Source organism: Zeugodacus cucurbitae, chromosome 5 (assembly GCF_028554725.1).
Source record: "Zeugodacus cucurbitae isolate PBARC_wt_2022May chromosome 5, idZeuCucr1.2, whole genome shotgun sequence".
In the NCBI taxonomy this organism is placed as follows: Eukaryota; Metazoa; Arthropoda; class Insecta; order Diptera; family Tephritidae; genus Zeugodacus; species Zeugodacus cucurbitae.
Window position 1 is genome coordinate 38,451,286 of NC_071670.1, and position 27,857 is coordinate 38,479,142.

The 27,857-nt window shown below is 32.5% G+C and overlaps 1 protein-coding gene across 5 annotated transcripts in view; it reads left to right on the forward strand.

The window, feature by feature from the left end:
- Positions 1–27,857, forward strand: part of Pnliprp1_0 (Pancreatic lipase-related protein 1) — a 46,929-nt gene that overhangs the window by 1,752 nt on the left and 17,320 nt on the right. Inside the window, exon 2 of one of the 5 annotated variants that reach the window (XM_054232146.1) lies at positions 26,825–27,689. The exons of 2 other annotated variants lie outside the window; for them this stretch is intronic. The gene's annotated coding sequence lies outside the window, so the exon portion shown is untranslated. Of the gene's footprint in view, positions 1–26,824; positions 27,762–27,857 lie in introns of all 5 variants that reach the window. 2 more of the 5 variants (XM_054232147.1, XM_029040028.2) reach the window with 2 other exon arrangements.

The window sequence follows — 27,857 nt, forward strand, 5'->3', positions numbered from 1 at the left end:
AAACCCATTGAAAAGAAGTCACTGAAAACACTGTGCTGCCCTAGTAAGCTTGCGGTGTTGTCCTTCCACGCAATTTATAAACAAATTGTGTAATTGTTGTTGACTTGAGATTTTTCACACTTTGCTTATAATATGAAATGTAAACAATGAAAATTGGTTGTCAATGACTATGTTGGTATAACGATTGAAATAAATAAAAATCTTCAATTTTGTAAAGAGCGCCATTAACTAATTACACACAGTATTCCTGATTACAAGGAGAAAACCTTCGAGCTGTTTTAGCTGTATGTACAATAGATCAGTATAAAAACTTTGTAGAAGCTTTTCATTAGACTTGCTTATGCACTCCAACATTTTGCGAAGTCATCAAATATAGTGACAGTGAGCTGCTTATTACTTCGACTTGCTGTCATATTTTGAGTTATATTTATATATTTTATTTTTTTTTACACAAACATTTCTGTCACCAATTACATGTTTGATTTATACTGGTAGTTTGTTCGGTTCGCCGCTCTCCAAGATTTTATGAATTCTAATAAGAAATGTTGCTTAATTTGCAAAATATTTCGTCTGTTTCAAATTTTTCAAATCTATCATTCGAACTAAGTAAACTCATTAGTTTCGATTCTTTATATACAGATTCGTAACATTTAGGTTAATAACAGTTACAAAGGATATGTTGAAAATTACTAAAAGTGCGTTAACTCATTAACGAAAAACATCAGAAACACTGAATTCTACAAAATAAGTCTCAGAAGAAAGCTGCACTCAAATTAAAAAAAAGAAAAAGGGCGTGTCGTTGCCCACTTATGGGTCAAAAATCAAACGTCAGAAACAACTCGACTGATTTCAATAAAATTCGGTACATAATATTTTCTTAAGTCCCTGATGATATGGATGGAAAATGAGCGACATCGGTTTAAAACAACGCCTACTTCCCATATAATTCAAATTTACATTAGAAACCATTGAAAATAGCGGAATAAAACTTTACACAAAAGCTATATATCATCTGTAGATTCACTTGTAGAAAAATTGTCGAAACCGGACTATAACTTTTCAGGGCTCCGGATATCGAACATTAAGAACTCAGTACCTAAAGGTAATTTTTCACCGAAAATACCGTTAAAACTCTCAGATATCTTAATTTAATTCAGAGGGAATCTTTTTCTTCTAATAGTGTGTGTCTGTACTAAAAATGGTCATAATCGGGTCAAAGGTCATAATTTTCCTCAGTCCTCATATACTCTATATGATGATTTTCGTTATTCTATTGGACTTTGTGTCGAATATATGTATGGGTCAAATTGTGTTATCTTAATAAAAATGTCATCAATGAATTGCGAGAGTATAAAATGTTCGGTTCCACCCGAACTTAGGCTTTCCTTACTTTTAAAAATTACTCATTTAAGTATTCCACTTATCAGCGGTTAGTCATAAAAGACTTTGAACCACCTTCAAAATTAGCCACTGACTGTATCAGACCAGTCCAATTTAAATTCATACATGCATATGTATATAAACATTCATATTAAATTAAGCCACTAGTAAAAAGTTTAGCCGCTTCGCATACAAGTTTACTCCGATATATACAAATATTAAATATTTGATTATGATTTTCTGCAGTCTTGAATATAACAATTATATATTATTTGTGGTTAAGCATACATATGTACTATATATATTTTAGTAAATATGTATTACAAATAATCAAAGAAAAATGGCAATCCAATGCCAGGGACTTGCCAATTACGGAAAAGTGTTAAATAATTCGCCTATAAAACTGGGTAAAGAGGAAGCGAACTCAGCACTTGCATCGAAATTAAAGTGTTTACATCTGTGTGTGTGTGTGTGTGTGTGTGGATATGTGCTACAAGCATGGCTTATTTTTTTATGTATAAACTTGTGCGGAGTTTATTTGGCGTGTGCGATGCATGGTTGAATGTGCGTGACATGTGTGTTATATGCATACATATTTTTATAAATATGTATTTTTATAAACTCGTTGAGGCACACTTCTTTGAAATGGCTTTTTGCCGGAAATACACGAAACAACAGCTTGAGTTATGAATAACAATAAATATACACATACTTGGCACATGCAAACGAAAGAGAAGGGGAAACAAAGTAGTAGATTGAGGTTATGTATTTTTAGTTAATAAACTAAAAATAATGAGAATGGAATACTTGTAGTCAAAATAATTAGATTTAGTTAAGAATAATAATGTAACATTGGCTTTAAACTCAAGCAAATAGAGAGTCTTAGAGTCATTCTAAATTTGTTAATAATTACATATATAATAGCATACAGTTGAGAAAATGTATTATATGAGAAATTCAGTTGGAAATATTAAGTAGAATGGTAACATAACCCCAAACTCGATTTGTTTAAAGAATGGATAAATATCTTTGTCTTTGGATTTTTTTATAATTCTGGTAACCTTAATGTTGTTGTTGTTGTAAGAATAGTTCTGTTAAAAAGTGTTGTTGTTGTTGTTATTTCGGAAGAAATAATTCTCCAAATAATTTTGAGAAGTGCCGATTTGCCGAATTCGACTCGTTTAAATGAATTGTAATCTAAATCTGTTGTACCAGTTGATTCTTTCTTTTTACAATCATTCCATGTCTAGGGGACTATTGAATATATACCGCCAACTTCCTAGAGATGAAAGGATTAGGAGGTAACGTATGTCGAACAGTTGATGGAGTTTCAGATTTTCATTTGATTATACTCACTTAATCAACATTGCCTGCCTTTAGACGTTCACTCTGTTAAGGGTAGTCAGAATATTTTTTTGCATTTTGGTTAAGTGTTATATCGTAAAAATATTCTCTGAAAATTTGAAGTTGATCCGAGCGTTCGGGCACTCCGAAACGCTATTGTGAAACCTTAAAACGTTTCTCTCAAAAATATGTTTTTTGAACTGGTGACAACTGTAACTCGAAAACCGCTTAGTAGATTGTAATGCAATTTATACAGCTTTTAGAATACATAATAAACTCAGGCCTGACGAAGGATTTTTTATTCAAAAATAACTGTTAACACAAACACCTACAACATTTGAATTATATATATATATATTTTTTTAATTTTCGTGACTTCAAGTCAAATAATTGTGTAATAATGCCTTTTTATTACTTTTGTAAAATAACAGGATTTAATAGCAAAAAAAAAAAATGGCAGAAAATGTTAATGTTTTCGTGTCTCTGACTACCCCTAACCCCTTAGAACCTTAGTCTGTATTTTTAAGATTTTTCCAATACAAGATTTCAACCATCCTCAGCACAGAAGGATCTTGAAGTATGTATTTGACTTTCTTATTGTATTTGGGTCTGAGTTTTTGCGATTCGGCATGTTTTCGAGATTTTTTTTTACAATGCTCCAAAATGTAGGCAACGCTTGATTTTTATTACATATGTATATAGAAATTACCGCTTTTACTTAAATTGTGATAATTTATTTTCATTTTTTTCATTTCCGTGGGATTTTATATTTTAATTGTTTTTTTTTATTAGCACTTATTAAAATTTTATGAAAATAAATAATAATAAAATTATAAAAAAATAAATAATAAAATTTTATGAAAATATATAGTCCTATTTTTAAATAGGAAACGAAATTAACTTTTTTCAAATTTTGAAAAATTCGAAATAAAAAAATATTTTAATTTAAATTTTTCATAAAAAAAATATAAGGGCATTTCCGCCATGTCGAACGTGACAATCGTACACCTTTCAACTAAAAAAAAGTATGAACAAAAATGTTTTTTAATTTTGACATTAGGATTTTTTAATAGCCCTTCATTAGCTCTACATGTAGTGTTAAGGTTGATTTTGGAACGGTTTTCATTTTTAAGATAATTGCAAAAAACCACGGGACAAAAAATGGAAGTCGTTTTTGGAGACAACAATTCAAACGTCGATTTCAGCGAATTGTGAGACAATATTGAAATGTTTTTGATTGTAAAATGTTGCGCAGTGATGCCTTTAAAATTGGTGTGAATTTCAACCAAAAATAATTTATAGTTTTTTTTTTAATTAAATATTAATCACATTCGCACGGGACATTTTTTTCCATCATAATATTTATGTTGTTTATTTTGTTATAATACGGAATTATTTAACAACAAGTCCAATAAAATGGCTTAAAAAAGTAGTAAATGTATTAATTTATTTATTTTAACCAACATCCAAAGAGAAACACAACAAAAATTCCATAGTATGAAGTGAAAATATGTAGTATTATGAATGTGAAATACAGTTTTTTCAGAAAATGCTGCCCTCGGGTATACAAATTTTTGGATTTCGTTATCTGCTAGACTTTCCTTTTGATAAGTGCTCCCAGTCCATCGGTTCCTTGCAAAAAAATTATATTCTAATGAAGATTTAATTATTTTATAAAATCAACCAGGCTTGATAATATAAATTTGATTTTAAACTGAGAGAAGTTACCTTAAAAAAATATAAATATTTTAGAAAAACAACTAAAGGATTTCTTAATTTTAGTTATGAGATTTATCAAGAAAATAATATGTTATGCGTTAGCTTGTCACTTATGAAAGCACACGATTTTCTCCTGATAACCTTGTTAAAATGACCACTCTTATTTTGATTTGTAAGCCTATAATTTTCGCCAAAATATATTTAAATAGCTAGTTAGTGGAATTTAAAGTGCGGTTTTTGCTCATATGTAAATAATTAATGTAAATGTATCTATTTACATACTTAAGTCAACTTTATAAGACAAAAAAAAATTTCAATTTTTAAATTCCACACCTACAATGTCGCACGGAACCAATTTTAAGTAGTTACCAAAACCACAAATATTCTGATTTTTGAACCGTTTGTAGTCAAAAATTTGCGAACTTTAAAATATTAGATAATAAGAGAACAAAAACTAACAGTTATTTGCAATCGCAGGCTTTCTTATGCATTTTATTTTGCTCTTTGTACCCTTATAAAGGTTTTACACAAAGCAAAAATTAATACATGATATGTTTCTCTAACAATTTTGACGAAAAAACAAATGCAGTAGAAAAATCGAAATGAGAAAAGTAGCTCCTATGCGAATTGGCTTTAATTAATTTAATTTAAAATTAATTTAATATAAATAAATTTAAATATTTTGCTATGGAAATATGCAAAAACTTTGTAATTCTAATAATGTTTAATATTTTGTCTGTGGTGGACCTTCTGGCGGAAATGCCCATATGTATATTTTTTTCAATATTTGAAAGTGTCGTTTTATCAGAAGCATTTATTTTTAATGTCACGGATATTGAATTCGCTCTTGAACTGCAAGTGGAATATTTGTGCAGTGCTCATCTACATACATATATATGTAAGTGTTTATACATATATATATATATATATGTATGTAAATTTTAATTCAATACCATATGCTCAAATTTAAACACACATTTAATCACACACTCTTATGCATAGTGTTAATAATGATCTGTAAAAACATGCTGACCATCAGCATCCGTTCCGTTCGTGCGTCCATGCAACACACTTGACCATGAAGCATCACTTAACTTGCACCAGTTGCTGCTTTACAACTCGCAGCAGTTGATTTTTACTTTTTATTATTATTATTTTTCAGCTTTTCGTGTGACTGAAATTATTTTCATTTTATGGTTTGCACTTGAGTTTGAACGCCTGCATTCATTGCGTTTAATTCGCTTGTTTGTGTGTAATTCGAAAGAATTTCTGAAAACTACGCACGCACACAATCTCATATATATGTTCACATACTGGTTTTGAATGCCTTTAAGTTTAGTAATGCCACTGGCTAGTTTTGAGCTGCTGCCTTCAGTAGTTGAAGCGCGTGGTCAAAGCAGCGCCAGCTGCAGATGCATTAATTTATATTTTTTTAATTTATGTTTTGTTGTCGTTATATTTTTTATATTTACGATCTTTATCTTGTGGCTTCTGTGCCACCTTGAAACACTTTCAAAAACACAATTTGTCAAACATACATATATACATATATACTCGTGTCAATATTTGTAGAACTGGTTGAAAAGTCGTTTGACTGATTTATTGAAATCGTTTTTTTTCCAGATTCTGGTGTTTTTTGCATGTGAATTTTTGAAAACATGTAAAAATCGATTTTCGATATTTTCTGTACTGTATGTGAATATAAATACTCTAGTGAATTGAGTACTGCATTATATGATTTTGATAATCTCTCTTACCATTGATAGCACATTTAGGCAAATTTAACGAGAACCTGGTATTCCTAAAAATATTGCACTTTTACTTTATTCTGAAATCCATCTTCCTAAATTGTCCAATTAAGAGTGCTGGTCCACATCCATCTTTATGATCATTTGCTCAAAGTAAAATTTTCAAAATTGAAATTGGAATAAAAGATTCCAGTAGCAAGCTTCTCAGCCTTTTTTCATTATGTAAACGAAGTTATAAGTACATAGCTTATATCTTATCCCTGCGGAGACTATATTCATTTCTTATTTGTTCACAATTTGCCAGTGCTAAAGTGTCGCTTGAGGATCAGATAACGGTAAATTCTCCGGAAAGTGTGATTTTGAATGTCGAGATTATCATCACCTTACCGTTCAATGTGGCAGTTCATCTGGTAAAGCCGACTGTTTCCTGGCGTTTGGCGTGATCCACGCTTCGTTGACGGTTCCGAAATGACACAGGAACTCGGTTCTTTCCGTTGCCCTTATATTAGGTCAATAAGAATCAAACCAAGTAAGGCGTTCTGCATCGACTGGAACAAATGCTAGTCAGAAGGGGCAAGTTCCAGGCTATAAGTCCGGTGAGATAACACTTCTCGGCCTCTGTTTACCAAATAGTTTTTAACCGATATTCAGGTGAGGCCGAGGGTTGTCATAATATAAAATTATTGTCTCGTGTCTAGTTTGAGCCGAATTCACCACTTTTAAATTTTATAAACCACTTTTAGCAAGTTTGCTTAGCTAGAGTATATTCACTATAACCTATAGTTATAGACCTGCTAATTTGACTACGTTTTGAGATTTTTGAAATCCACGTTAAAACGTGAACCAATTAGTAATAATTATAGGCAGAGATCCTCCAGGGATAATGTGTTTTAAAGTCGTTTATAATCAGTTGTGCATGTTCTATTGGTAGAATTAATTAATTAAATTCAAGAAAATCGTTTCGGTTTTTTGATGACAAGTTTTCTATTGAGTTTAACCCCATGCCACAACCATTTAACTGTGGTATTTTTTTTTAAACAACTTTAACCTAACCTAAACCTCACATACTAAACAGTCTGTCAACAATCTTTACCTATAACAATGCTTCACCCTACCAATGCATAAGAATTTGTAGTTCACTGAATGTATTCTCCAAGTGCTTATCAAGATCGTAACTGGTTATAGGAAAGCTTCATGTTTCACTTAAAGTTCACTGACACACAAAACGTGCGCAGAATTCATCAGACTTTATTCAAATGACAAACAGCAAGACTGATTGCATTCTATGTTATGTACCTAGCATAAGTTGGTTTTAAGTATATGGAGCGTGTAGTTACAATGTCGGCATAATGATAAATACAACATGAGTTTGCAATGAATTTTAATATGTATTCTAAAGAATAAAACAATCAGCTGTGGCAGTTGAATGGAATTTTACGAAATCGCTTGCACCGGTGGTCACACGCGGCAAGTGAAGTACTTTTCGAAAGTATTTTTTCAGTCAATACATATTTTTTCGAAATAAATCTGAAATAAATCCTATTCACATGAAACTGAAATTAAAGAACTTTTCAAGAGCTGTTTTCGAAATTTTCTTTTTAAAATTAATTGTAATAAAATATTTTCTATATAGAGAGAAATAAAATTTATTATCTATTGTATATTATGAAAGTCAATGCGAAAGATTTTCACTTTCCACACGTCGACGACGGCTTAACTCTTGGACCAACATATTATTTATGCAAGAAATGTGCGCAGGCAACCCAATTCTCACTTTGTGACTGAAGAACTTAAGCAATGCATTCAAATGTCAAATGAAGATCTGATAAATGCTGGTAAATAAAATTAATGCAAAAGAATAGTGCAGAAAGAAAGCGCAAATTTATGAACTTAAAGGGCTTACTTTATTGTAACCTTACTTTGATTATTTGCTTGCCGGACAGTCAGCGAGAGAATGTAGGTTAACTGTCAGTCTTCGCATTGTAGAAAATTCGCTTACAGTAATTGCATGGCATATTGTATTCATATTATTGTGGAAATGTATATATGTACATATATCCGCTAGAGATAACGTAAAGCGGCTTAAATTTGAGTAATCGGGAAAGCTGCATAGAAATTTTCTTGTTGAATAGTTATTAAGATAAAATGTGTGCCTTGTTTCAGTTACTATAGTTACTATAAAAATTTCAGAGACTAAAAATTCAATATGTAAAATTTAGTTTGATTAATTTCTCTTGAGCATAGTGTATAGAGTACTGTTTTTATACTTATTGTATAGAGAGTAGTTTTCAGTGTAAGAGATCCAAAAAAGCTCTATCTTTAGGCTCTCGATTTTCCTAGCATCAGGTTCCGAACTCATCAACTTCCGAGTACCAATCAACACACCTCGTTGGTTGTTTTGCAATTGTTGTGTTTGCAAGTATTTCCTCATGCACATATTTATGTAAATCGATGTTAGTGTGTTATTAGAGAAAAATGAAGAAAATGTTAGCCTGTATATCTTGGAATGTAGTGAGTAAGTCGGTGAAATAATACATTTTTGAGCCGTGCAATATGTCACGCAGATATGTGCCTGGTCATCATGTGCAAGTATAAACATTTATATATGGCTCAGCCAGTGTCAGTTATCATAGCTTCGTTTAGTAGCTGAAGAGTATCTCTTGCATTACTAGGTGTATTCATAAAATAACGGGAATTTTTGTTTATTTTTTCAATTTTTTTTTTATTAATTCGTCTACATTACTGTTGTTGTCTTTAAAATAGTCCCAATTAAATATAATCTACTTATGCCAGCGCTTCTTCCAATTGTCGAAACTATTCTCATACTCGATTTTTGGGATAGCCTTTGGGTCTTGCAGCGGTTTCATGCATGCTTGTAAAATGACAGCCCTTTAAGGTTCTCTTTATTTTTGGAAATAAAAAAAAGACACACGAAGTCATGTCTGGCGAATATGGAGGTTGAGGCATCGTTACAGTATTGTTTTTGGCCAAAAATTCATGAACAAACAACGAAATTTGAGCTTTTAACAAACAAAAGTCGTCAAGCTCATAAAGACACTTCAAACATTAGCGGCTGCTACGGACAAAGTAAGCAACGAATACAGCTGAAAACTTTATTGTACTTCAGGGGCTTGTATATCAATATAATAAAAAATAATAAAACAGTTTTGACAATTGGAATTTTTAAAATTCCCGTTACTTTTTGAACATACCACGTATGTGGCAAATTGACAGTAAGCACAATCCTCAGATCCCATTTCCTATACCATTTGATTCGATATGATTTTGATAGTATTTAAAAATGCTTTTAGAATATATAATAGTTAAAGTTCATAAGTCGTCTTGGGACTAAACGAAGTCTGTTCCGTAATCGTGCCGAAATATATAAATTATAATTCTTGCCTATTATTGTAAAAAGTACTTTTTCATCTCACTTTTTAGGGAAATCATTGATCTTATAGTATGCATTCTAATACGTTTGATAGAAATTGAGTCTAGAATACCCGTCTTTGCTTTTTGAAAATAGCTTTTCGAAATGTAATTCTTCTTCTTCTTGACTGGCGTAGACACCGCTTACGCGGTTATAGCCGAGTCCAAAACAATGCGCCACGTATCCCTCCTTCTGGCAGTTTGGCGCCAATTGGTTATACCAAGCGAAGCCAGGTCCCTCTCCACCTGGTCCTTCCATCGGAGTGGAGGTCTCCCTCTTCCTCGGCTTCCACCAGTGGGTACTGCATCGAATACTTTCAGAGCTGGAGCACTTTAATCCATTCGAACAACATGACCTAGCCAGTGTAGCCGCTGTCTTTTTATTCGCTGGACTATGTCTATGTCGTCGAATAACACATACAGCTCATCGTTCCATCATCTGCGGTATTCGCCGTTGCCAATGTTTAAGGGACCATAAATCTTCCGCAAAACCTTTCTCTCGAAAACTCCTAGTGCCGTCTCATCGGATGTTGACATCGTCTAGGCTTCTGCACCGTAAAGTAGGACGGGAATGATGAGGGACTTGTAGAGTTTGGTTTTTGTTCGTCGAGGGAATTATCCATTAGAATAATAAATAGAAATCCGATCCAATAAAACGTGTATCATTTCAGTCAGATATCTCTAAAACTAAGCAATTTTGCTGTGTTTAAGCAGAAAAAACAACATTTTATTCTCAAATTATTTTAATATAAGAAATTTTAATTCTTATTCTGATTCTGATCACTTCGCTATTTCTACTCAAAAACACCGGAAATTTGTGAAATACAAAAGTTGAAGTGAAAAAGTATCACAATAATTCCAAATCAGCACTTTTCCCTACCGGCCACATTTTTCCACCATAAATAATTGTGTGCTGATGGTTTCGTGTGAATAACACATACAATATAAGGCTGCAAAATGCCAAAGATGCTAGTTTTTTTACCCACGCAAGGTCTGCAAGCGCTTGATTGCGCTTATGAAGCGGGAGGTGTGTAAAGTTTCCGCAAAGCAAAATGTAAAAACCACAAACACACATCCACACCACTGCTAGTCTGCACTTTCCGTTGCTGAGGAAACAAATTTACAGCTAAAGCAGTGAAGTGTAACGGTAAAATAGAGGTAACAAAAACAGCAAAACAGCAAAAGTAGTGACTTGTGTTGTATTACCCACAGTGTTGTATGCATATAATAGGAATTACAAAGATCTCGAAGCGTCAGCACGCGAATTGGCAACGCTTGAAAGCTTGTCTTATCTTTTTTTTGCTTACCGTGTTTTTTTACTCCACTTTTTTGTCAGCTACCGAAACCGTTAGTTGCATTGTTAGCAACCGAGTCAACCGTCACTTTGGAAGCGGGAAGTGAATGTGGGTTGTTTGTGGCAACATTGAGTACTGGAGTGCTGTTGATTACAAAGTTGGCGGATTCTATGGCGAAAGAATGTTGCTCGCACCACATAATTTGGAAATCGTAAATTATGTAAATGTGGCGAAAGAATGCTATAATATATTCGGACATACCTAAGAACGTAATTGTGTGTAGTATACATACATGAAGATGAATGTGCTTAAAGATAGGAAAGGCTACATTTAATTACGTACAGCATACTGGGATTATATATAAGGTAAATTCGTTACTCATTGATTCCGCAAAATAAATATATATTTTGAGCCCGAACTACTAAAGAGGATTTATCTGTCAAGATAAGATGATTTTTACTCAAACCGGACCGGACAGCGGTTCATCTACGCGTATATTTTAATTTTAACAGAAAGTGAGAGATATATTTTGAACGCCAATGCAGAGTCAGATAAATAGAGCAGTGTAAAGAGCTTGAGAGCCAAAAAACAAAAACGAAGCAAAAAAAAAAAAACATTTAAAATTGAGATTGCCCACTAATTTTTTAATTTATTTATTGTTATTATCGAAGACGTGCTCACAGTGATCTACAACCAAATTAGCACTCCCTTAAATAATACTCTGTAATTTTTCACTAAACAATAATTTTATGATGTGTTTTTACTTCTATAACAATAACATTATTTAATTCCAATTGTGAAAGACCTGCTTAAGGGAGCACGTCTAGTGTAAGCAATATTTTTTTTTCGTTCGAAATAACTTGATCAAGCCCCCAAACTGTTATATTTATAATTCATCAAATTTATCTGAAAAAATTATAGTCGCTTTTAGGGCATATAACGGAGAGGATAAACTTATAAAGTTAAAAAAAGTATGAAACCCAATATAAAATAGGCCTTTGGAAAAAATCAGAATTGAAGGCTATTTTTGGACCCTTTTGACCCAAAAAAAGTATTTTGTTTTACGTTTAACCTTCCGATAGTAATATAGAAAAGTAATGTATATTTGATAAATCGGCCAAGACCTTTTGACTTACAACTCTTACTCGTCAATATTCGAGATCTGTTTTCTCTCCGTCGTTTCTTTTGCTTTCTGATGAAATTTCAGAACACTTTTCAATTCCGACCTGATTCCGGATCTGATTCTGTCCTCTAATATCGGCTGGCTAATATTTTTTAATATTCTTAAAAATTTTTAAAGTACAGATGTATGTATTTATAACAATTTGTCAATAAGTAATGTTCATTTTTTATACTATTTATACATTAGTGCCCACAGTTGTCAATGATAAAATATTTATCTAACTAACTACTCGAAAATAAAGTGATAACCCTTACAACTAAAATGTATTACTTTTTTATCTTCTTTGCAATCTCACCAAGTCTAATTCTCTAAGCCTTTGAAAAAATATAGCATTATATGTAATAAAGAATAAAACGTTTGGCGTATATAAAATAATATTATTGTTACTTTGATTAAAACTTCAAGCTTATGTAGTTTAATTAACCCTGTCTATCTAAAAAACATTTAATTACAGATAAGAAAAATTTCAGTATTTTTTACTAATTCTTACTATCGCAATACATTGTATATTGATTAACTAAAAATACATCATTAAACAGTAAATGTCGTGTTCAAACATTATACGAAACTTAATGAGCACAAAAAATTATCGATTTTCCGGCGAACAAAGCTGCCACCGGCGGCCTTTAAACGAAAATCGTGCTATTGCATGCGTTCACTTGCATTCACCGCTGAACAATCGCTTCGGTTTCTGCAGGCATTTTTAATAAACATTTGCGAAAAATCATTTGCTGTGCCAATTAAATATTCTAGACATGAAAACTACGCTTTAGGCAACACCAAAAAAATACGACAGCAAGTAAAAAATAAATAAATTCAATACAAAAAAAACAAAACACAGAAGCCAGCAAACCATGTATGCCTCTACACATTCTACGCGGCCAGCGTTACAAATAAATCGAGTTTGTTGCTTAAGTCTTTTGTATTTGTGCGCAGCGCTACAAATTTAGCGCGAGACCGCTATTGTTATTGTCCGGCGTTGCGAAAAATTTATGACAAAACGATTGGCCAAATGTACCGCGCGCATGTGTGTTGTTGGTGCGTTGAATTTTTGTTTTCTTAATTTTTCTCAGTCGCCATCGAAGCGCTGTGTCGACAGCTGTGTAGCGTGTGAAGCTGCTACGTACATTTTCCGACCGTGTCTTAATTATGAAATTCTCTTTTAATGTTTGCTCTATTACAGTAGTTTGCTCATAGTTGTTGTTGGCAAATAATAATGCTTTGTTGTTGTTGGCAAACATTGATTGCTTGTTGTTTCTGAGCTTAATTGCTATTACATGCATTAAGAAAAATCTTGCTGGCCGGCAAATAGTTTGGCATGCCAGCCGTCTGAGTAAATCGTGTGTGCGTCCGTAAATATTTGTGTTAAGCAGTGAAACTGTTTTTCTTTTTTATTTAATACTCACTCATATCCGATTACTTTGTGTTTCGTTTGCGTTCTATTGGTGAAATCATTATAAGAAGTGGCACATTACCGCTTCCACAACAGATTTTCATCAACGAAATGCTCAAGCGAACGAGCGCTCATTACCAACACACACACATACACATACTTACAAAAATAATAATAAATATATTTATCCGCATTGAAGCGCTGAAATGTGAAGCATTAACAAGTATTTGGGTTAATTTGCGGCAAAGATGACCGTCACAGCTTGACCAGCCAGCATGTAGAAGAGATTGCACGTTACAGATTTATTAAAGAAAAAAATAACAAAAGCAAAAAAAAAAGCAAAAAGTAAAATACAAGCAGTGTAAAAACCCAACTTCACGACGCCCAAAGCGTCACAGAGCCATGGGCTTACGCACTTTAACATTAAACTTTAACTTAACTTTGACTTTGCATGCTTTTTGTTTTGTCAATTTCGCTGTCATTGTTTCCATTCTTTGCTGCTTCCTTTGTTTTTGTTTTTTGGCAATATGCCATACACTTTCTAAGCAATTTACTTGCCCGCTTGCGCTAATACTTTCCCTAACTTTGTTCGTTTGGCCGTTCAACTGAAAGAACCCATCACTAATGACAAGCGCGTTTTGTCACTTCTTTCCATGGCTTTAGAATTATGATTAGTAAGCGGTTCATTATAAATGGAAATTTTCACTTTCCAAAGCTGTCGTTGTAGAGTATTGTAGCACAAAAATGTTTTGCTGTTAAGCTGTCGTTAATGACCATGAGAGTGTTATGTTCGCTCGAAAGTAAAATCTGCTTAAGGTGTTGCAGAACATAAAGTTATTAGAGCGGAATAAAACCTAGTGGACAGGTGTTAACACCAATAACCTATGTTTTAATTTGTTTCGAATGAATTTGGAAATTTTTTGGTGGTTTATTTGTAAAACTATTAAAATTATAGTTTTTAGTTTTTCCAAATTTCACTAGAGGTATAAAAATTTTAATAAAATATATATTTTCATTCATATATATTCTCAGTAGTTTGGCAAATTTTCACTATAAAAGACAAGAAAAACCTTATTTCAAATTGTTTAACAAACAATATTTGCCAATAATAGGCGTGTTTTATTTGACCAGGAAATTAAGCTATTAGCTTATTTTGTATGGAAGACTTAGCCAACATAATTATGTTGGCTTGTCATAAGCTATCATAGCTTGTATGTATATTGAACTAGAGGCATTGCCAGTTCATTGTTTTTTTTTCATTCACAATAGTTGGGTTTTTTCCAAAAAAATGTAGTTGGCAATAGCGAGAAACCCCATTTTGACAGATAAAAATGTAAACAAACCAAAATTTTAAATTCTATCGAACTTTATCCATATTTTTTAGACCATCCCGGATCTAATAATGATTGTAGATTCCTTAAAAGCTCAGAATATTATAGAAAAGCGGTAAACAAAAGGAAATTTGATTTATAAATTCAACTTTTTTTTTCAAATTAATTACATTTCAGCTGAGAGTTCGGGCCCGCATTGCCAACACAATTCATTTTTAAGCGAAGATATGAAATAAGCTAAATGCGTTTTATTTGTCCATGATTTAGCTATTAGCTTGTGGTGGTCAAATAAAACACGCCTAATATACACATATCTTTACAATAACAATATGAATATCAACAAAAGGTTATAAGATCATAGAGTCAAAAACTCGATGGGTTTTCAAATTTTTTATTGTCAATCGAAAATAAAATTTATGATTTTGTGCTCGTTTTTGTCAAATATTTAAGTAAAATTATGAAGTTAAGCTGCTTTATTGATATTGATTCATCGCCATTCATAAATAACTAAGTCCGATTTCTGTAAAACAGAAGTAATTTAAAAATATTTTCTTTAAGTGCGGTATATAAAAAGAGTTGAAGGAGTGTTGTCACCTATCAAAAACAATTTTTTAACATTTTCCTATTTCTTCGGTCATCTAATAGCCTTTTCGCACAGTCAAATTAATTGATTAATTAAAATTTTAATTGAGAAACCAGTTTTTGCCCTTCACACTGTCGGCTACTGGATAATCGATCAGCAGTTATATATTTTTGTTTTTGCTTTTCACAAGAAGTTGGAGAGTTTCATCAGCTGATCATCATACGATCGCAGAGTTGCAATGCATTTTTAACTCGATTATAATTCGATTAAAAATTAATGAGAAAAATTAGATTTTTATTTGGTATGGTCAATTGATCTAAATCAGGCCTTTAATCGAGCAAAGGCCGGATGCGAATGGCGAATGGATGAACATATAAATATCGAAAAATACTGTACACCTTATAACGTCTGTCATATAAGCTTGACGAAACATTTTTTTAATATCAATGAATTAAGAAAAAATTTATATTATATCTATATTTTTAGTAGCAATATCCTGTAATTAATAATATTTTTTAAAAAGTCCTTTTTTCGAACTTCGAATCCAAATATTTCGATTTTGGAGGCTAAATTCCAAAATCGAGGAATACAATTTTTTACTTATGACTCTATCTGCCGAAAAAAATTAGTTTGGTCCAATAACCGGCCGAGTGTTGTACATTGTAATATACAATTAAATGCTACATATTTTTACTTTACAAAAGTGGGTGTACAGTTTATCAAATCGCATAAAACCCTGAGCAAAAACTTGACCAAATTCGTAGACACATTTTGATTGCTCTAATATCATTATATATGATTTATATGCTCATTATATATATTCTTTTATGAAAATGTATTGAGTTCAATAAATATACTCCAAATGCTCGCTGTAAAATCATGAATCGTTAATATTTAATATTATTATTTTGCTTTAGAGAAAATTTTGCTATTAAACTACTTTTTCTAATTTCATTTGCGAAAAAGTTTTCTAATCTAATTAAAGCTGCAGGTATTATTGAAACGATTAAAAATTTTGAAGTGTACTACGATCCACTTTCTGCACATGATTTAATTAAAATCAAAAATCTAAGTGTTGTTCAATCACTGTTAACTCGCTTCGGGTGCCAATTAAAAAATTTATTCTGATCAGCTCATAAGTGAATACATAAAAGAGTGGTGATTGCGCATATTTCTTCATATTTGCTTGCCATAATTAAGAACAATCAGTTCACAGCGAGTAGAGAAAGTCGAATTTATAACATTTTCTATGTATTGCTAGAAAAAGTGTTCAAAAAAAGAACCGTTAAACTTTTCGCATTACTTCTTTAATGAATTCTATTTGATTTGCATAAATTGCAGAACTGGGTGAAGTTAGTAAAATTTTTACTACTCTGCTCTTATTTTTACACTTTCTAAGCTCGAAGTGTATCTTCATTTTTTTCTTACATTTTTGAGCTGTTGGAATCATATGTGAACAATAGCATAAAATGGGAAATAATCAATGGTTTTGCGGTATTGAACAACTTCACCATTTCATTAGAAGTTGGAAGAAACCATTACCAGCTTTGGGTCACGACTACCCGCTGTCACTTGATTACTTAATTAAATTCTTAAAATTAAAATATTTCGAGCAGTAGAATAGATTGTTCTAAGTAAATTCGATGACAAAGCACGAGGAATGTGTGAGCCTTAAATGACGGCAAGATAAAATTTCGGAAAAAAAATTGTGCACATATAGTGTGGCATCTCTCGTCTAAAAATAGTCAAATTCGGATTTTAATTTGTCAATGTCCCAAATAGCGCTAATGAGGACCTCAGTGCCTATAGCTGACTTTTTACTGAAAATGTCCAAGATATCTTGTTGAAATTTAGATTGCAACTTTATATTGTCGCAACATGTTGCACAGAGTATAATAGTTTTGACTACCTAACGGTTGATTGTATGTCCTAAAACTAAACGAGTTAGATATAGGGTTATATATTATACATGAATATTATGAGGGTGACGAGTAGAGTTCAAATCCGGATGTCTGTCTGTTTGTCCCGGCCGTCCGTGCAAGCGATAACTTGAGAACAAATTGAGATATATTGACGATGAAGGTGGCTTTCATAGATGGGCCAAGCCTACAAAATGGTGATATAAAGAGATATAACTAAGCCATATATAAAGTTAGGAAAGCAAAATGTGGTACAAATTATTATACTAGGGTGGGGCATATTTGGATGACATATTTTTGGATAGTGCGCGTGGTCCCGTCCTAAAATAGGTTTCTTGTATACATCTCGTAAACTACTAAAATTAGTCTGATTCGTTCACTTTACAACATAAAAGGGCAAAACTTTGTATAAATACTTAATTCCTAGTGTGGCATAGTCCGTTTAAAAGCCGCCGAAATCGGACTATAACTTTTCAAGGCCCCTGATCTCGAACATCAGGACCTCGAAGTTTGCGGCTATTTTTTTATTTATATCGGTAAAGCTCTCAGATATTCTAAATAAATTCCAAGGAGATGTGTTCCTTCCAACAGTGTGCGTCTGTGCTATAAATGGGTAAAATCAGGCCAATATTTCCTCAAGCCTCCATATACATCATATTCGGATTTTCAAACTTCCGGTGGACTTTATAACGTATATATCGGTTAATATGTCAGATATCTTAGGAAAATTTTGTAAACGTAAAATCTTGGATATAAGGTAACTTGGTGAAAAAAATAGTTGAAATTGGTCCAGGGTTGACGACAGTCCCGATATACTATATACAATGATTTTCGTTTTCAAGTGGATTTTTTTGATTATGTGAGTCAAATTGTGTGTTCTCTTAATAAAACTAAATAAATTAATTGCGAGAGTATAAAAAGTTCGGTTACACTTAGTCTTTCCTTACTTGTTTTATCATAAAAATATGCTCGGATGCAAAAAATAGATAAAATTGGGTCAAGACTATTCTCTTAGTCCCTAAATACCTAAATACGGCATACGATTTTTCAAACTTATGGTGTTCTTTATGCGGTTTATATCGGTCAATATGTAAGATATCTCGGTAAAATTATGTGTACGTATAATCTTGGATATACTATAGTTTGAAATTTAAAATCAGGTCATGCACTATTCTAGCTCCCATATACTATAAATATATATAATTATTTTCCTTACACTAGTAGACTGTATGCCTAATATATTGGTCAAATTGTGTGTTGTCTTAATAAAACTTAACGAAAACATATTCTTAAGTCGAGACGTTCCCTTAGCTATAATATACCCTCATTGTTCGATATTTGTCATTTTAGTTATTCTGGAACTAATTACTATCATTGATATATAGTATATATATATCCGAGTGAATGTTGAAATGTAAAATCAAAAGTGCTTGGTAAATAGCTTTTAATAATTATTTGTTGAACATTTAACATATTTCATAAGTGGCAGCGACAAATCCAATTGTCACGTATTACTGATTGATTTATGCATTTTTAATGAGATGTTAAATATTTCTTACGAAATATTACAAACATTTTTTAACGCTTTTACTATTTGCTTATGCAGCCTCGCACATCACTCAGCTGTATTCTCTCCAATAATATGCCAACATAGCCAGTGTGCTTGCACAGAAATACTTCAGCGGCTGCATTGCTGTCACATTTTCTTCTGGCGTTTCATAAATATTTGTTGTCATAAAAGGAAAACCATTCAATGCTGCCACTCAAACGCATTGAATTGCACTCGCTTACTTACTCACGCACACAGGCGCACATATTTGCCATTGTGTGATTGATCGTTTTGACCAATTAGGTAATACTATTGGAAGCGACAATATTAAACCATATTTAGTTGAGCAACGGCCGACAGAGATGTGAACGAGAAAAAATTTGTAAGAAAGTTCGCCTGAGGCTAATTGAATGACAGCTGATTTTTCAATTTAAAAATATTTAAAAAATAAGATGAGAAAAAATATTGCTTCGCGATTGCTGCTCGCATTCAGGGAAACTAAATTATAGCAGCAATAATCAGAACGTAATCTGGCAGCTGCAAGCTAGAAATCTGATTTAACTTGTGCAACCAATTTAATAGCTTTTCATGCCTGATTGCCTTACTTCCCTATGCGCAGCTGGCAAAAACACAATTAACGCTCACTGACCTACTCTACTAAAGTAAGAAGGAACTGAGCTATGACTTAGTGTGCCGAAAGCTGTGATCTGTGTAAAAGGAAATACATAGAAAAAATGAAGAAAAATGAGATGAAAAATAAGAGGACGTGAAGCAACAACAACCATGTATACACTTTAATGGTATAAGTAAGCAGTTGGCGTAGAAATCGCGTTGAAGACAGGCAAGACAGCTGTCCGTTGCCAATTGGAAGCGCTTGGAAAGGGTCGCTACGCCTACGGTGCAGTCATTTTCACTGTACTTACGCTGGCTTGAATATAAGTACCAAGCAGTATGATACACTAGTATGTATGTTTGTATGTGCTAGGGCTAAGTGGTGGCTGGCCACCACTGCTCAACGGTGGCGATACCTTTGTCTTTAGTAAAAACCGAAACTGAAACGAAAACAAAAGCAATAGCAACAGCAACAGTCAAGGCATTTGTGCGCTTAATGTGCCAAACGTGATTGTTTTTATATTTGTTGTTATTGTTGTTGTTGTTTGAGACTACTTATGCTGAGTGCATAAGTATACTATGCGCGATGTACGAATGTTGACCTCAATGCTTTGAGGTTAAAATGTGAGGTTGTCGTGGTTTTATCAACGTACCATCATATGAAGCAACGTACAAAAACAACAACAACACCAAAAATCAAATTAATAAAACAAAAACAAAAATAAAATCGAAAAAAATATATATAAATATATATTCGTTGAATATTCAGACATACAATCAAAAGAAAAAAATCAAAAGACTTAAAGCACGAACTTCAAATGCTGTCAGCACCAATTAAAAGATTAATACTTTGTTGTTGTTGTTGTAGCTGCTGTTATTTTTGTTTTTGTTAATTTATAATGTTTTCAATTTTGCTTTCATCTCTTTGTTTCCTATTGAATTTTTTGCTGGCTTTGTTTTCACGCCTATTACCTATAAACACAGTTGTTGTACAAATGTATGGCAATTGGATAAACAATTGCGTAGACACCCCAAACGCCTTTGGTTGTTGTTGTGCCAGTAAAATAAATATAAGATTGTGAAACTATTTCGATAGTTTACTTCTGTTGTGCTTTAACTTTAACGCGCGGCATCGTTACTTGTTAACAGTTAATAAAATGTTTGTATTGTTGTAGGACTATGATTGATTTCAGTTAAAAATAAGTTTTCGTGATTGGCAGCAATTTAAATTAATAAATATTTTTTTTACTTTATTAAACTAATCAGGTAGTGCTAAGCTCTGGCGCTATTAAACAGTGGACACTTTTGCAATTTTCAAGAAATCCAATCGTTTGTAATGTGTCGAGGTTGTTGATGGATATTACTTTCATTTTACATTGAAATTTAGCTTCTTAATGCATTTTATAAAAAAAACTTGTCACCACACTAAATTTACTATTATTATACCCGATGTTTAACATAAAATTCAATCAGAGGTATAATTCTTCCAAGATTGCATCAAAATTTATTTAATAAATACCTATTTTTAAACCTTTAGGCTCAATCCACACCGGGTTAGTCAAGGCGTCTTTTCTTGTCTGACAACACCCCATAGCTTTATATGCGACAACCCATACCGAACAAGACGCGACAAAAACGCATACTCGCTTAGTGTGGGTGAGAGCAAAATATGTTTTTGTATATTATTAGTCAAAAACGTTTTTGACTAATCCGGTGTGGGTTGAGCGTAAAACAATAACTATTTTTGAGGATGGTGCCTATAAATGCAACACGAATGATTTTTTGGAGAATTGCTATTTATTTCTCAACACAGTCCCCTTTTAGTTTGAAATACTTGACGCAGAGATGCTTCAACTTCCTTCTGCCGTCTGAAAAATACGCCTTCCAGAGGACTGCAAAGTAGATTATGATTCCAAACAACAGTGGCCATCTCCTTTGAGTTCGCCGGAAAGGCCATTATTTCGACTGTTCATAGGTCTCTGGAATTTACCACGCACAAACGCGACACGTATCGCGCCTTCAGTTTTCTTTTGCTAAATATTTTACGCTGAATATAATACAAACGGAGTTTCAAATGATGCTTCAGCTATCTCGCGCATCTTAATGAGTTAGATGGGTTTTAAAATTTCATAATTTAATAAAAAAATTGTGTCTTACTAAATAGTACAATATGTTAAAAATATTATCCAAAAATATCAAATCGATTCGAGTAAAATTCTAAAAGATAAACCCTTTGTAAGTTCCACCGTTTCATCCGTTTTAATTTAAAACTTTAAACGCAAGAGTTTTTATTTTTGACATGTCAAGGGTGATGAGGTACCAACGACTGAGCTTTCCGAATTTATAAATAATAATTTCAGAAAAAACTGTTTAAATATGTACCTTTGGTTAAATGAAATAAATGATTGTAATTGTTTCAACCACCTAACCCCTTAAGATCGTGAACTTTCGTCACCGCATCCTCTGTGGCAGTTATTTCGGAGTGATTAATTAAAACATTGATGGGCGAAATAGATTGAGAAGTGTCGGAAGTACATATCATCTGAGCGCTCTTCTTTTAACTATGTGATTTTTCATCAAAAATCGAGAATCATAGCACCACACAACAGATTGGTCTCTGTGAACTCCACGCTAACCTTGTCAAACGTTTAAAAATATAAAAGGTCTGTATGATATTCAAATAATTTTTCACCAGAATACCTCTTAATTGAATCAATTAACTATTTTTTCGCTATATTAGTGTAAAAATTTAACAATGGACTCATATAGCGAGCTGTCTAAAACCCATATCAAATAATAAAATCTCTAAATTTATGATCAAAATATTTATAACTTTAATTGATTAGTGTTTCAAACATTTTTTAAATATCGTCCGATATTTCATTGGGGCCACAGCAAATTGCATTGACATAGTGGCATTTCTAGTCATTTATAATTCAGTCTCAAAGTTTAATAAAATGCGTTTTATACAATAAATGCCTTACAATCAGTTTCATTTAAAATTCTCACGCGATGCTTAAGAAGGTCAGGGTCATCTACAGTAAGCTTTTTGACATTGACTCAAATGTAAAGGCTCAGAAATGTAGATCACATTTACATATGATCAGCTACACACAAGCAATTCAATTAGTGACAATTAGAACCTTTCACGGCTACGAGTTAAGTGCTATACAATGCTGACCACACAGTTGTTTAAACTATTATTGAATTTAGTTGTGGAAATCCCGTGATGACGGTGTTTTTTTAATTGAGAGACGGGGCAAAGCTTGTAGGTCCAACATGAAAGTGCACATCTCAAATTATATATATTGTTTACGGCATTCTTCTAACAAACAAGTCTATGAGAATGATAGGTACGATCGCATAAAATCTATGCGGATTCGGTATTCATTTGAAAGTTATTTTCGAATAATGTTTTTCTATACAATTCTGAATTTGATTTTTTATAAAAAAAAATTTCAAAATTTGCTTTTAGCAATGATATAATTTCCAATTTTTACACAAGTTTTTATAATCCCGATATTCAGCTAAACATTGCCTCGGTATTCCGAAAATTCTTCTTTTACATCTCTACTAAACACAAATGCGCATTTATTTATATAAAAATATAATGATAAACACCAATTGACACACATTTCACCAAAGTATGCAAACAGAGTATACAAATACCGCACGATCTGTGGTATTCTAAGCAGGTCAGTGTGTGCACAAGCACTGCAATACACTTACATAAATATTATCTCTGCACATACAAAAATACATTTTACGTTTGTGAGCATAAAAAACTCGTATTTGCTGTGAGTTACAAACATATATTTGTCTGGCGTGTGTCTGGCTGAGACAGCGTAACAATGCCACACGCTCTGGTCACAAATGAACGTAATCGAATACTTCCGGCCGGCGAATGAAACCGAATTCGTAATCGAAACTACAGGTTAGTTAGATCTCAGCTGAAACTAAAAAAATAACAAAAACAAACGACGCCGGTGAGTGGTAATAAAAACATGACAGCAGTGTCAGTCGAAGAAGCGAATGAACTTGTGCGATTACATGCACGCTTGTCTAAGAGGGCAAGAAATGCAAGCATGCATATTACATATATGTGTGTGAGCAAAGTGCATGTGTGACCATATAACACACATACATACGTACGTATGTATGTATGCTGCTGGGCAACATAGTGGCTCAAACTTGATTTTTCACAAATAAGTGTGCATGCGTACGGATACACACACAGGCATGTTTATATAATTTTTTAAATATTTTTTTCATATTGCTTGTAAGTATGTAAACATACAAAATAAGTAAATAAATAGAGTCTGCAGTGGGTTTATGAGTCAAGTATTGTGGTCGATATTTTATATTGCTGCAATAATTGTCATTTATCTTGCAAAGTAATGTTGATAGAAAATGAAAAGAAAATTCAGTCTCATAATTAAAATTGATCGATTTATTACATACACTTACCAATTGCAGTTCATAATTTTATTATTATATTTTTTTCATAAATTGAGCTGTCAGTTTTTTAATAAAAATAATGAAAAATAAAATTAGTTCGAAAATTAATATTTCTGCAGACAAATTATTGTAAAAATCTATGTACAACTTTTTGCATTCGAAGCAATATGGCTTTGATTTATTTTATATATCATTTATGGTATAATCTGAAAAAAAATTGTTTAAATTGAACCAGATACTCAATTAAATAACGACAAATAATGAAGAACGATTTTTTATGAAATTCATTAATACTACTCAATTAGAAGTATTAAATATTAGATTCTGACCGCTTAATCGGCCTTGGCATCGCCATCGGAAAGAATCGTACAAAAAATTCAGCATCTTTAAAGCTTAAAATATAAATTTTTCTGTTCCGCTTATAACTACAAATTTGATACATAGTTGACTGATTTCTTATGATTATAAAATACAAGGTCTAGTATCAAGAAAAAAAATTAAAAGTTATATGTATCACATTTAATCCGATTAAGTTTTGTTCGACAACTTGTTAAAATTGTGAAGATAATTTTATCATATTTCTCTCATAGAAATCCTTGTTGCATAGATAGAAACAGGTGGTAGTCACATGGTGGTTGTAAAAGAACCTCCCAAACACGTTATCGAAGCTTCTATTCGCAAGATACAAATTACTAAAGCCCGCTTTTGGAAAAATAATGACTTTCATTTTACTAGACCGACTAATTTCGAATATTCGTCTCAACGACATATCAACTTTTTTGGAGCAAATGCAAATTTTTTGAATATTAATTAATCTTTGTCAACTGATGAATCGGTCGGACACTTTAAAATATAATGATATTCTATTAAATTTAATATATCACCAAAGTTATCAAGGAATTTAAAATATTGTATTCTAAAAGATTTGTAAAATTTGAATTTCCCGAAAGGTCTTCGGTGGGCTTTATCAAAAAAAATTTACATTTGACATGATTATTTGATCTACAGTGATTATTTGATCTCTAGCTCGAATCACCATAATGCACAAAAAAACTTTGACTTAGAGAGACTTCGAGTTATAGAATTTTTATTTTGGCACTTCGCAACAATTTTTATGGATATACCATAAAAGATGTTTTCTGTAATTTTGTTTTTTGTATTTTGCTATTGTTTGGCTCTTGACGTTTGTATCCCATGCCTTGTGTTAGATGATTTATACAATCCATAAGTGTAATATTATATTTTTTGTTCGCCTCCGTGCGATATGGAGGGAATCTTTTAAAATTCTGCTTCGATAGTAAAATTTTAAATTTTGTATTATGCCCTGGTCGAAAAGTTCGATTTATGGAAGGAGATTTGTATGAAAGTTGCCTTCTATTGTCACTTCAAGAGTTTGAGTTATGGAGAACTTCGAGTTATAGAAATTCGAGTTAGGGAAGGAAATTTGTATGAAATTTGGCTTCTAAGCGCTATTGCCAATTCAAATGTTCGAGTTATGAAGATCTTCGAGTTATAGAAGTTCGAGTTATGGAAGTTCCACTGCATTTCACTTCTGTAAAATTTTACTCAGTTTTACTTCTTTTAGGCGGCTATTCGATGCCCAAATTTTTTAAAATTATATTAAATTAAATATTTTCTTTAAGCGCTCAATATTTGACACATTTTTTATAATTGGTAATTCTAGTACAAAACTTACATCTTGAATACTTTCTTAAATATAAAGTCTAGACAGGAAAAGATAGTAAGTAATCACTTAGTGCCGGACAAGGTTAGCTTTTAATCGAGCTCACGGAGCATCTGGTGAGTTACTATTTCATAGTAGGTGTTTTCTTGATTTCTAAAAACAAACTGAACGTTATCTCTGTACTACCATTTAGGCCGATTCAACGGGGTTCGATCACGACTGCTTTCATTTGACATTGTCGTGAGTGAATAACCTTTCAACACCAGTAACCATTCGTTTCAAAAATGGTTAAATTTTGTTGCGATTCATCGATGATTAACATATGGAATATCGGTTCATGCTTTTTTTGTATTAAATCGTGAGACACCCATACCTGGACAACAGAAACACTGCATGATGGTCGGATTTCATGATTTCTATTATTTTGTCGACAATTAGCCTTTCAGAGCGCGGTTTAACGACGAAACCAAAATTACGCATGATTGGCTGTTACAGAACCGTAAAAATTATCTATAATTCAGTCTCCTGGCTTGGGTTTTCACCTTTATCGAAGGAAAAGCGCGAGATAGAGTTTACTAAAGCGATCTATTGGAAAACTTATGTATTTCAATACGAATTTCGTTCGCTAAAAGTGTGCATTTATTGTAAGTTATTCGGGCACGATCAACACAATTTTGTATTTGGATTCTATCTGTAATATAATGCTGGACAAAAATACTTTCCATTTTATATAGATGGCGCTGCTATCGAAATATTTTTTTTTGTAAATTCTCTGTCCGTGGGAATTATTTCATGTTAAATAGCAAAATGGCCAGCAAACTTGATGCAACAAAAACTATTATTCTATTCATTACTTTGCGTCTCGAAATTTTCTTTCCGTTTTCCACTCTTTATAAGTAATACGATTTGATATAATAAACTAATAAATAAGAACTATTATTGGTTTACCATGTGATTTTATATATTCCGAAAATGTTTTGAACGCAAATTTGACTAGTAGATGGCGCTATGGTTAAATTATTTATCTTAATCTCATTAAGAGTGTAGTATAATTTATATTAGCATATTGATTGCTATATTATGCAAGTTTATATAATTTTTATTATATAATTGTATATAGTTAATGACAAACCTCACACATTTTATGACCATTAATAATTAAAAATAATTTATTTTTCTCCTTTTCTCTTTTTTCAGCGCCTGAAATCCGGCAATACAACCACGCTTTTAACAAAAGCAGATCAACAACAATTTATATTTAAATTTTTCCCGTTTTCCCATAAACACACAAAACTTTATATTTCTGCATGAAACTGTCACCGCAACAGAAAGACTCAGGGGGACTCAGGTGACATTTGCGATTGGAAAAAGTGGACGACTGACTCTTGAAACTGTTTAACAACAAATTGTACTAGTTACTAAATAAGATTGGAAGAAATTAATAAACTTGTTATTGGCCACACCGCGTTGTGTGTTGTTGTCCTCAAGCGCGTTTTGATATCGACGCCGCCGTCGTGGCTGCCAAAGTCATGCCACCAACTGCGTGTGAGCCAAATTTATGAATGAAATGAGTGCGCGCACATGCCAGTAAGTGGGTGCTGTTGCTGTTGCCGTTGCCAGTGAAAGCCATGCGCAGCGTTGTGTAGGAATAATGTCTGTGTGTAAATCATATACTTTTGTCAATATGTTCAGCTCGCGGTGTTGATAAGCAAAGCAACAACGCGCCAAGAGCGCCATCAACAACAACGAACCCAATACGAACGCGCGTGTGTGTGTGTGCACAAGTGAGCACTTCGATGAGCATTTGAGTAACTAGACACCACTTAATTCAGCGGTCTGAGCTTTGTGAAAGTCGGATCTCACCACTTTTGCTAAATCAACACAGCGCGGCCGTTGGCTAAAAGGCAACTCCGTAAGCCGAGTTTGTTGCAATCGCAGCTCATTCGATGTTTCGTTTGCAAAGTGTTAACTTAAATTATAGAAATTCAGTCGAAAATTATTAATGCGCGTGTATCTATTTAAATCGGCGGTACGGAATAATGTGCGCGTTTTAATTAGTGAAGTTTGTATATTTTTGAAAATGTGAAAAAGCTAAAAATTTATTGCAGTTTGTGTGTCATAAAATAGTGAACTGGTGAGAAAGCAGTTAAATATTTTTTATTAAACAAAAAGGTTTTTGCGAAAAACATCAAAATATTTGTTAATCATAAATTTTAATTTAAAACGATAT